Here is an 11502-nt window from a genome sequence, read left to right as displayed (position 1 = left end):
CTAACGCGGCGGCTAGTATAAAAGGTGTTGTGGCCTATATCTCGATCAGTTATTAATAGTATCAGCACCTTAAAATATAGTTAGCGCCACTGCGATTACGTATCATCAAAGGATTTTCATCATTGATTTTATCAATTCTTAAGGGGCACTAGCATGGTCATAATTTCTTGATAACGCGAGGCGACTGAATGTTGAAGCTTTAGCAACGGATTCTACAATGAAAATGCGCTGTTCTATGGGGAACTTGCGCTGAAGTTTGCGGTGCCGATTGCAGCGCCATAACACACTGCATAGCGAAAAGAGCAAGCAGTTTTGAGTAGTACTCATAGTACTTTTCCGCGTCACCTTCAGGCGCTTATTGGCGTGAGCCTCCGCGCTCTGTGGAATGCTTATGTGCCGTGCGTCAGATATCTGGGCTACGCCGAGAGAGGCTAAGCAATGAATACTGTCAGCCAAACGCGGGTATCTAATCGCGCAGAATGTGTTCTCGCGTTTGCAGCGGCCCAAGCGGCTGACAAAGCAGTTTTGAGTCACCGAATGGAACAATTGCAGTGCCACGTTTGCAGCGCAGGTTCCTCATAGCCAAAGCTCTTCGCTTCGTGGAGTGTGCCAGCGGCACACGCGCACCATCGTATGTCGCATCGTGAGGAGCATAGAGTCACGAAGTTCCTGTTTAATGTATAGTGTAAATTACGTTTATAGCCTGAGGATAACTGAAGTACGGTGGCTCACCTCCATGACGATTTTCAAAGGCCGCAGATTGACTTACTTGCATAGGTTCTCGTGTTGTCTCCATAACCACTGCTGAAGTCACGAAGCAGCTGACGTCTTACGTACAGCGAGCAGCCTACTAAAGCTACCTTCCTGCCGCTATCACAACACCGCTTTTGCGCTGCCTAGTGATTGGCCCATGTAGCAGTGGTGACGACAGAATTTAATTTCCCTGCGTCATGCGTAATGAGCCGCTGCGATTAAGCAGTCGCGACAGTAGTCATGGCTCCGTGAACCGATTTTGATTTTCCAGCCGGCCAACGCACAGGTTTCGTTAACGACACAGAGCCCCCTGCGCACTCTTATCTCTTCAGTGTTTGCTGCAGCGTGCTTCCCAGGCAGCGTATGGCTCTCGGGAACCGGCAAAAGCATGCCGAACAGTGCAGTGGCGGTACGGGACAACCATGGCTCGATGTGCAGCGCTGAACATCGATTTTTTTCTCGTTTACAACTAAAAGGCTCCGATAAAAATAGCTGAGCAAAATTTCAATGAAAGTAGCTATCAATTGAGCAACAATTTATATTTTTACTAGGAACGCCTCTGTGCGAAAATTGCGCCCGTCCGGAGTACCCGGATTCGAGCCCGACCGCGGCGGCAGCGTTTCGATGGGGGCGAAGAGCAAAGGCGCCCGTGTGCTGTGGTGGTGGTGGTGGAAACTTTATTACATACAGGGGAGTTTAGGACGCGCATGTCCTTGGGCCCCCGCACGACCCCACTGCGCTCAAACGTTCATGTCCCGGAGGCTCATAACGCTGGCAGCCCGGCCTGTGGCGATGGCTTGCTTGGCCGGGTCCTCGGAGCGCAGTAGGGTCTCCCAATCCTCCCAAATGGTAAGGTGCTCCAGGTCCCGCGGAGGAGGATCCGCCGGGCAGAAGAAAAGGATATGATCGAGAGTGGCTTTGGGGTGGGGGCAGAGGGTACAGGAGGGGTTTGTGTGGACTTGGTGATAGCGCGAGCGTATAAGGGCAGGGTAAGGTGCGTGTCTGGAGCCGCCTCCAAAGTGTCTGATGATAATTGTCGAGGGAGGGATGGGGTGGGGGGTACAGCCGACGCTCGGTTTTGCAGGCCTGCGTCAGTTCACTGAAGGAATGCATGCGCTTCCGTGAGAACACCAGATCGGAGGCCGCCGGTGCCCGGTTGAGAGAACCTCGGGCTAAAGCGTTGGCAGCCTCGTTTCCGGGATTCCCGGAGTGGGCAGGCACCCATATGAGCTCCATGTGGCGGGGCGGGTGTGCGGCGAGGGAGTTCAATATGCGAAATGCAGGGACGTGAACTCACCCGCGGGCGACATTTAGTATGGCAGTATTAGAGTCCGATAGTATATACCGGGCCACCGTGCGCGTGATGGCTAGGGCAATAGCTGCCTCTTCAGCCTCCTCCGATGTGGCAGTGGGGGATATGTGAAGGGTAGCAATCGGTTGTAGGGAGGGGTTCGTGATGGCTACAACCGCGTCCTCGCCCGTACATGCGGCATCCGCCCAAACGGCATCCGGTTCCATGCCATAGTGTTTGTGGAGCGCCCGTGCGCGAGCTCTGCGGCGGGGTTCGTGGTAGGTGGGTTGCATATTTTTATGGAGAGGTTTAATAAGTAGTTCGCGGTGAATGTGGTGGGGGACCGGGAGCTGTGTGGGATCCGTGGCTGGTATCCTGATGCCGAGGGTATGTAGGATGTGTCTGCCGGTGGTGGTTCTCGCGAGACGTATGTATTGTGTCTGTCGGTGGGCCTCGATAAGCTCCCTTATCATGTTGTGTAGGCCTAGCTGGAGGAGTTTTTCGGTTGAGGTATTTAGGGGTAGGTGTAGTGCTGTCTTAAATGCTGTTCGGATCATGGCATCCAGGGTGGAGATTTCTGCGGCCTGGAGTTTCAGGTAGGGGAGCGTGAAGCGAAAGCGGCTGAGGACGAAGGCATGAATGAGACGACATAGGTCATGCTCCTTCATGCCCCGGTGGTGTCCAGAAACTCTGCGGATTAGGTGGGATATCGACACCGCCGTCTGCTTGAGTGTCTGGGTGGTGAGAGTATTTTTCCCGTTGTTCTGGATGTTGTAAGGTTTCTGGCGACAGCTGGTGGTCTGATTCAGCTGCGTATTCGGCTAGGACACCTGCAGCCGGGGTCCCTGCACGGCGATAGGCATCTTGTTTCCCACGGCCGGTCCTCACGTGGTTTATTGGATTCGAGACGGAGGATTCCACTGCCGTTTGTAAACCTTGTTCCCGGAAGATCTACCGTGTGGCACGGAGGCAGTTAGCGACCGCCAGAACCGAGCAGGGGTGACTCACCCCTTCAACTATGCCTGCTCGCCGGCGCCTCGCCCATTCGAACTTCCCGGAAGACGTGTCCGGCTGGAGCGTGAGAACTGTCGTTCGGACGCGAAGACAACTCTCTCTCTGGTGGGGGGGCGATTGTCCAGCGGCACCCTCTTTCTCCGGCGAGGCATGTGACGGGGGCGTGTCCCTATGTGAAGTGGTGTGTGTGTGTACGACAACGCAAGTTAGGCCACGCCCAACCTGGCGAAGACTTCCTCGAACCTGGGGAATCCAAGGAACCGGACCCTTTTTAAACCGGACGACGAGTGCCGTGAGAAAAGGAATCCTCGATCATCCTCAGATCTCAGATCCTCCGACCTTCCCCCATCACCCTCCAATGAGTTCCAAAATCTTGTAAATAATGTAAAATAAACCCCCTGTACAGTTTCCTTCATAACCAAGTCCGACAACGTCATTCGGAGAAGGGACCTGCGGCGCTGAAAGAGTCAGCTCACTCAAGGACCCCTCGTCCCCAACAATGTGGAGGCCCAGTACCCGGAGTGTGTGTACCTCCGGGATGTACCGGTTTTCCAGTTTCACGGTTATGGTGGCTGTGGGGCAGTTTCGGGTTGTGGGGCGGAGTATGAGGAGCTCCGACTTCTCCGGAGAGCATGAGAGTCCGATACTCCGCGCATGTGTTTGGGTGAGGGCAGCTGCCGACTGCAGAGTATTCTCTGTCTCCATCACTGCCATGGGTGGTCCATAGCGTTATATCGTCAGCATAGAGTGTATGCCGAAGGTGATGGATGGTTTGCAGTTTGCGGCAAGGGGGATGAGGGTGACATTGAAGAGAAAAGGGGAGAGGACAGATCCCTGGGGGTGCCAACCCCACTAAGGGTGTATGGATGGGATGTGTGGGGACCGATGTGAATCTCGGCCGTGCGGTTAGTAAGTTATGCTTGAATATAGGTGTACATACGTTCACCTATGTTCAAAGGGTAGAGCGCCGCCATGATCGCTTTATGGTCTAGGCGATCGAAGGCCTTGGAAAGATCCAATGCGAGGACAGCTTTTGTGTGGCCCGGTATGAGGTGTCAGAAATATCCTGTGTGAGCTGGAGCATGGCGTCTTGGGCCGACAGGTGGGGACGGAACCGCACCATTCTGTGCGGATAGAGGTCTTGCTCCGTCATGTGTTGGGTGAGTCGGGCGAGTGCGACATGCTCCAAAAGCTTGCCCAGGCATGATGTTAGTGAGATGGGACAAAGATTGGCAGGTGTAAGGGGTTGTGGGGCTTGGGTATGAATAAGATTTTGGCGTGACACCAGGATTGCGGAAGGGTGCCCTCCTGCCAGAATGTGTTGAAGTACCCCGTGAGCTGGGCAATCGACTGATCGTCCAAAAATGGCGGAGCATGCTATTGGAGATACGGTAAACTCCTGGAGTGGAGTTAGAGCGGAGAGTCAGGAGGGCCGCTCTGACTTCTGCTTCCGTAGTCTCCGCGTCGAGATTGGCATTCGGGGTGCCGGCATAGGGGGGCAGTGCACGTTAGAGATCCCCAGGAGGTCGAAATTATTCCGAAGCCTTCCATTACGGCACCTCTTTCTTCCTTCCTCCCTTCTTTAAGTCCCTCCTTTATCCCTTCCCTTTCGGCGCCGTTCACGTGTTCGCCGAGATGTGAGACAGATACTGCGGCATTTCCGTTCTCCAACAACCTTTTGAAACGCTGCACAGCACATTTTTTTAAGCTAGACATTTTTTCCTGAAGCATACTGTGTTGCATCATACTTTAAAACATTTAATGAGATAATACACGTTATAGAGAAGCTGCGCCACATGTGATGTTGCTCGCCAATGTCGCTAAAGAGTATAAAAAAATTGCAAAAACGGTGTTTTGGGGAAAAATAATGACATAAGGCAACAAAAAACTTTGCGCTACAAATTTTCGGCTACGCGATTAAAACCCACGATGCATATTCATTATCTCTAAAAAAATTTCAAGCGCAACAGTAAAATATTTGATCTTTTGTAAGTTTTTTAGGCAGGCCAACTTTTGCGCTCCTCTGAGAAATTCAAAAGGCTGTCACATGACCAGGATATTTTTTTTCGCCAAATTTATTAAGGGCAATTACGCTAGCCGGTTCAATAAAGAGGCACAAATTTTATCGAAAAGATCAGAGGGGGTCTAGCGCAGACACTGGCACATTTGGCATGGAATGACCCTGCAAGATACGCCGAAGAGTGTGATCGCCCTACTTCTATACACGTTGTAGCATCGTTATCACGTGGGTCTGGCTCTTTTTTCGCTGATTAAATTTGTTTGTACGACTGCTCAGAGACAACAAACTGGCCTAAAATAATTTCCTTGTGCCACGCCCAATACTATTGGCCGCCCTTCAGCAACGCTCGGCAGTCGCTTAGCTAACAGCGCTCCCTTAACTGCTCAGCATGCATGTACTGCGATGTAAACAAATGTGCATATTAGGCCATCGCTGCCAAGTATAAACGAATTATTCGAAACGAATGGAAGGCGTTCTTAATGTTTGGAATACTTTCCGAATAACTGGCACGGAGTCCGGATAAGGCTGGATGTATTTATATTCGAGTGCTTCAAAACGGGGCTCACATCCAGGCCTCACACATGGTGCCGCGATCGGTCTGCGTGATATGGAGAGCTCAGCGCCGCGCCGCAGTCCTTTCGTGTGGCACCCATACATGATCTCCAAGACTAGGCCTTAGGCAGATTCAGAAAACATGCTTTGATGGCCGATCTCGGAAGCCACGGCTCATCAGTATCTCTCGCCGGACTAATCTACTGGGATGTCATCATCATCATCAGCCTGACCACGCTCACTGCAGGGCAAAGGCCTCTCCCATATATTTTCAACTAACCCTCTCGTGTAATAGTCGAGGCCACGTTATCAGCGCGAACTTCTTAACTTTATTTGGCCACCTAACTTTCTGCTGCCCCTTGCTACGCTTGCCTTTCTCTTGGAATCCACTCCACCACCCTTAAAGACCTGCGGCTATCTTGCCTTAGCATCTACATGCCCTGCCCAAACCCATTTCTTCCTCTTGGTTTCGACTAGGATGTTATTAACCCGCGTTTGTTCCCTCACCCATTCTGCTCGCTTCCGCTCACTTAACGTTACACCTATTCCCTGGGGAACACTCTCAAGGTTCGCTTACACGCAAAACATAAATACCCACGACAGCAGCAGATCGGACAGCCGTCGCCGTAGCTCAGTTGGTAGAGCACCGGACGCGAAATTTGGAGGTCGTGGGTTGTGACCCCACCGGCGGCGTGGTTGTTTTTTTCTGCTGCATCATATGTAATTTTCTTTAAGCGACAGGTTAATTAATCGAAGTATTATTCTCCCATGGATTGGGTATACAAATTAAATAAAAAAATAGAAATATTCCTCTATGCACCTTGGTTTCGGTGACTGTTGGCTTCCTTCATACGCGTGTGAAACGAGCCCCTCATTATATTTGCCTTGCCTGCTATATATATTGTAAAGGTGTTTATTCGAAGCCCAAGTCGGCTATCGTTGGTTGAACGGCGACACGACGGACACACACAGGCGTCACTCAAAAATCCCAGCTGCACTTCGTCTACTTCTTCGCTGCGCTTCTCGAACTCCTGCCGGTCGGTCCCATTACAGTTACTTCCCCGCCGTAAAAGGAGCCATCCTGGCTACTTACGGGGGGTAAAGCATGGGCGGATCATAACAAGGCATGAGGCGCTCGACGTGCACAGTTTCGCGCCCCCGGCGACGGCTCAACGATGTAGTTCACAGGAGAAGTTTGTTGCACAACGCGGTTCAACCATGCGATTCAACCTCTGCCCTCGTCTGTGCTTACGATTTCTCCTCGTTCGACGTCCCTGATATGCTCTCCGAACAACTGAAGGATCCTTGGATCACTTCGCTGCTCACCTTCCTGAAAAATCCCTCGCCGAATTCTTCGTCTCGGACCGTTCGCCGCCAAGCCCACCACTTCGCCGTTCGTGATGGCCTCTTATACCGCCGTAAATACCTCTCCGACGGGCGGAAGTGGCTGTTGGTGATCCCTCTACACCTCCGTACTGCCATCTGCGCCTTTTTCCACGCCACTCCACAATGCGGCCACGCCGGTGTACTGAAAACATATGCTCGCCTTCGTCTGCGATATTACTGGCGAGGTGTGTACCGCTACATACGTCAGTGCATTCGGTCATGCATCCCCTGCCAACGTCGCAAGAAACCTCCCCACTCCGCCGCCGCTCCTTTACAGCCATTACCTTGCCCTGGCCGTCCCTTTGACCGCGTCGGCATTGATCTTAATGGCCAGCTTCCAACTACATCGGCTAACAATCGCTGGGTCATCGTGGCCGTTGACCACCTAACGCATTACGTCGAAACGTTGGCTCTCAAAGCTGCTACCGCAAACGATGTCGCTCGCTTTATTCTACACAGTCTTGTTCTTCGTCACGGCACCCCGAAAGAATTGCTAAGTGACCGCGGCCGTGTTTTGCTCTCGGACGCCGTCGAGGCCCTGCTAAAGCAATGCCAAATCGTTCATCGCTGCACCAGCGCCCATCACCCCCAGACAAACAGCATGACTGAGCGGTTCAACCGCACACTCAGTGACATGCTCGCCATGTACGTTGACACTGCCCACTCCAACTGGGACCAAGTGCTCCCTTTCGTCACGTACGCGTATAATACGGCTACGCACAGACAACGACGGGGTTTTCTCCTTTCTTTCTCTTATATGGCCGGGAGCCTACATCCACCATGGACACAATCCTTCCCTATCGCCCTGAGCCTTCCGTGACCACATCACTTTCCGAAGCTCACCTGTATGCCGAAGAATGCCGGCAACTCTCCCGCTCTTGCACTACACAGCTCCAATGGCATCAGAAGCACTGTCGCGATTCCTCGCACCCTCCCACGTCATACCCTTCAGGCGCCCTCGTTTGGCTCTGGGTGCCTTCCTCCACTCCCGGCCTCGCCACGAAACTGCTTTCTCGCTATCACGGAACCCGCCGCGGTGGCTCAGTGGTTAGAGCGCTCGACTACTGATCCGGAGTTCCCGGGTTCGAACCCGACCGCGGCGGCTGCGTCTTTATGGAGTAAAAACGCCAAGGCGCCCGTGTGCTGTGCGATGTCAGTGCACGTTAAAGATCCCCAGGTGGTCGAAATTATTCCGGAGCCCTCCACTACGGCACCTCCTTCTTCCTTTCTTCTTTCACTCCCTGCTTTATCCCTTCCCTTACGGCGCGGTCCAGGTGTCCAACGATATATGAGACAGACACTGCGCCATTTCCTTTCCAGCAAAACCAATTATTATTATTATTATTGCCTTAGGGCATCAATGATGGGTGAACGTGAGATGAAAGATGTAGTAGTGATTAAATGAATTAAAAAAGCCTAGCTGATTTGATGAAGTCCAGTAGAGAACGATGGTACGGTCCCTGCGGCTAGGCGGTGTATGATGCAGGGTTGCTTGGTGAAAGGCCCGCTACCTTCAGGTGACGGATCCTTGTAGGCTTGAGAGCTGGGCAGTCCCGCAGTAAGTGATGAATGTCGGCTTCAATGTCCTCATGTTCACATATCGGACACCCTGGCCGAGGAAGCAAATCTAGGTACTGAGGCCACTTCCCAGTGACGGCAGGTGTGAGGGAAACCCCGACCCGGACCCTCCTAAGCGCAACCTCTTGTGCACGGGTAAGGCCGCGGGGGAGGGTTACCGCACACGGAGGGATGAGAGCACGTGTGCGGCGCAGGAGGAGTTCCTTTCTTGATGAAAGGAGGGTAAAGTCGTCTCGGGGGCAGCTGGCGCCTTGTGGAACCAGATGACGCTTGTGTTTCGCACTTGCGCTTGTTTTCAACCAAAACTGAAAATTGAAAAAGACCACCTGGGGATCTTTAACGTGCACTGACATCGCACAGCACACGGGCTAGGAGCCCGTGTGCTGTGCGATGCCAGTGCACGTTAAAGATCCCCAGGTGGTCGAAATTATTCCGGAGCCCTCCACTACGGCACCTCTTCTTCCTTTCTTCTCACTCCCTCCTTTATCCCTTCCCTTACGGCGCGGTTCAGGTGTACAACGATATATGAGACAGATACTGCGCCATTTCCTTTCCCCAAAACCAATTATTATTATTATTATTATTATTATTATTATTACGGCACCTCTTCTTCCTTTCTTCTTTCACCTCTCCTTTATCCCTTCCCTTACGGCGCGGTTCAGGTGTCCAACGATATATGAGACAGATACTGCGCCATTTCCTTCCCCCAAAACCAATTATTATTATTATTATTAAAATTGATTTTTCGGGAAAGGAAATGGCGCAGTATCTGTCACACATATCGGCCGACACCTGAACCGCGCCGCAAGCGAAGGGATAAAGGAGGGAGTGAAAGAAGAAAGGAAGAAGGGGCCGTAGTGGAGGTCTGCGGAATAATTTCGACACTTGGGGAGGCGAAACGCAAAAAATTAACGTGGATTAGCTCAGCTGATCCAGGATATACAAAGCGAAAGATGTCGGCGTTCACTGTGTTCATTGGCGTTGGCGTTAACAATGTTCTAGGCGGCGATTGCTTTGAGGAAAGGAAGGATGCATAACTGGCTCCCTGGATATGCGGACGCCTCATCCGTGCTTTGATACATGTGGCGGTGGTGAGACAGAGATGTGGCCTGAATGCATTAGCGCTGACAGCGTTGTGCCTGACATGCGGCACTGCAGCAATAGCTAGGCCGCAGCGTTCATGTGACGATCAATCTCTCGCGATCAACCATTAACTGCATGCCACCTCCCAGGGTGGCAGGGAGGGCGCGCTGCCTATCCAATGTGCGGAACGCAATCAAATCAGGAATTCGCAGTCGGACACCAACGCCACGTACATAAAAGCGAGATTGAGGTCTCCGCTGACCCACGAAGCCGGTTGTGCGCCTTTCCTTTCGTGAAAATGAACGGCCTTTGCAAAGTTGTCAACGCCAATTGGACTCTATGAGCGCTGTCGGCTCACTTGTTTTGTTTGGTTTTTGAGGAAAGGAAATGGCACAGTAACCGTCTCACATATCTCGGTGGGCACCCGAACCGCGCCGTAAAGGAAGGGATAAAAAAGGGAGGGAAAGAAGAAAGAAAAAAAAACTGAAAATTGAAAGTTGGATTTTGAGAAAAGGCGCAGCGCTGCGCAGCGGCGGAACACCTATGGCTCGGTGCTACTAGTGGCGCATGCGCAGCAGTGGCTAGGGTGCGAGACAGAGAGAGAGAGAGAAAAATATACGCGGCGAGGCGCGCGTTGTGACGTCATGTGCCTCCACGGAGCACCGCCAAGGCGAAATCGCAAGTTCGCGGCCAGTAAAGCTTTCGCTTTAAAAGCGCTCGCGTTCTGTGCGATGTCAGTGCACGTTAATGATCCCAAGCTGGCAGAAATTTTTCCGGAGCCCTCCGCTATGGCACTTCTTTGTCTCCTTCCTCTTTCATTCCCACATTCCCCCTTTCCCGTACGATGCGGCTCAGGAGTCCACCGAGATGTGCGAGTTCTACGGCGCCAATTCGTTTCCTCAAAGCCAATATTGGATTTGAAATTGAAAAGTGCATGTTAAAGATCCCCAGGTGGTTTAAATTATTCCGGAGCCCTCTTCTTCTTCTCCTTAGTAAGCATGGCACATAGCCACGTAGGGGGATTGCCCAAGGTTCAGTAGATAATTCCAATAAGGTATTTGCGCGGGGAAAAATAAGCTTGAGAAGACTGAATAAAGATAAAAATAGGAAAAGTCAAATGAATTAGGGAAATATGAATTACCAGGAATAGAATCGAGCATTTTTGGACATGCGACAAAATTTTGTATACAGCTAACAAGGTAATCGATCAGTTGCACTTATGTAATCATGAAGGTAGCCACAAACACTGCTTAACGGGAATCCCTTTGCGCTCGCACCGAACGAGAGAAGAACTGAAAGAGACAGGGCGTCCTAACCTCGAAAAAGAGACCTCCAAATACTGTTTTCTCTGAACTGCGAACCGCCGGCAAGAGAGGAGAAAATGATCGATTGTTTCAACTTGCCCACATGATACACAAAGGTTTGTCGCAGCGAACCCACATCTGCATAAGTACAAATTTAAGTGAGGGATTTTGCATCGCAGAAGCGTCGCTGACACCTCACATAGCCTTGATTTACATCACCGGATATTGCATAGGTACTTTAAGTGGTGAAAATCCACGATATTGAGCAATGGACCACTCAAGTTGGCTGAAATATATATCTTAGAAGCGCTGGGAACGTGAAGTTTCTAACAATTGAGGTGAGGGACGGGATAGATTACAGGAGCGCTGAGAGCTGACCTTGCCAATAAATCAGCCATTTCGTTAAAATAGACGCCCGAATGCCCAGGTACCCAGACATATCGAATCTCACGCACTGCTGTGCGCGAACAAAAAACCTAAGCGAACGATTCAATAAAGATTTTCCCGAATTTTGGAGAGAG

General features: G+C 51.5%; 1 non-coding gene across 1 annotated transcript; it reads left to right on the top strand.

Moving 5' to 3' along the window:
• The first annotated feature begins 8046 nt into the window (after positions 1–8046).
• On the top strand, positions 8047–8118 carry TRNAS-ACU (transfer RNA serine (anticodon ACU)). Its single transcript has one exon. It is a non-coding gene; the product is annotated as a tRNA-Ser (tRNA).
• The last annotated feature ends 3384 nt before the right edge of the window (positions 8119–11502 follow it).

This window comes from Amblyomma americanum, chromosome 3, assembly GCF_052857255.1.
Source record: "Amblyomma americanum isolate KBUSLIRL-KWMA chromosome 3, ASM5285725v1, whole genome shotgun sequence".
Classification (NCBI taxonomy): Eukaryota; Metazoa; Arthropoda; class Arachnida; order Ixodida; family Ixodidae; genus Amblyomma; species Amblyomma americanum.
Note: the sequence above shows the minus strand (reverse complement) of the source record. Positions and strands in the feature narration are given on the sequence as shown.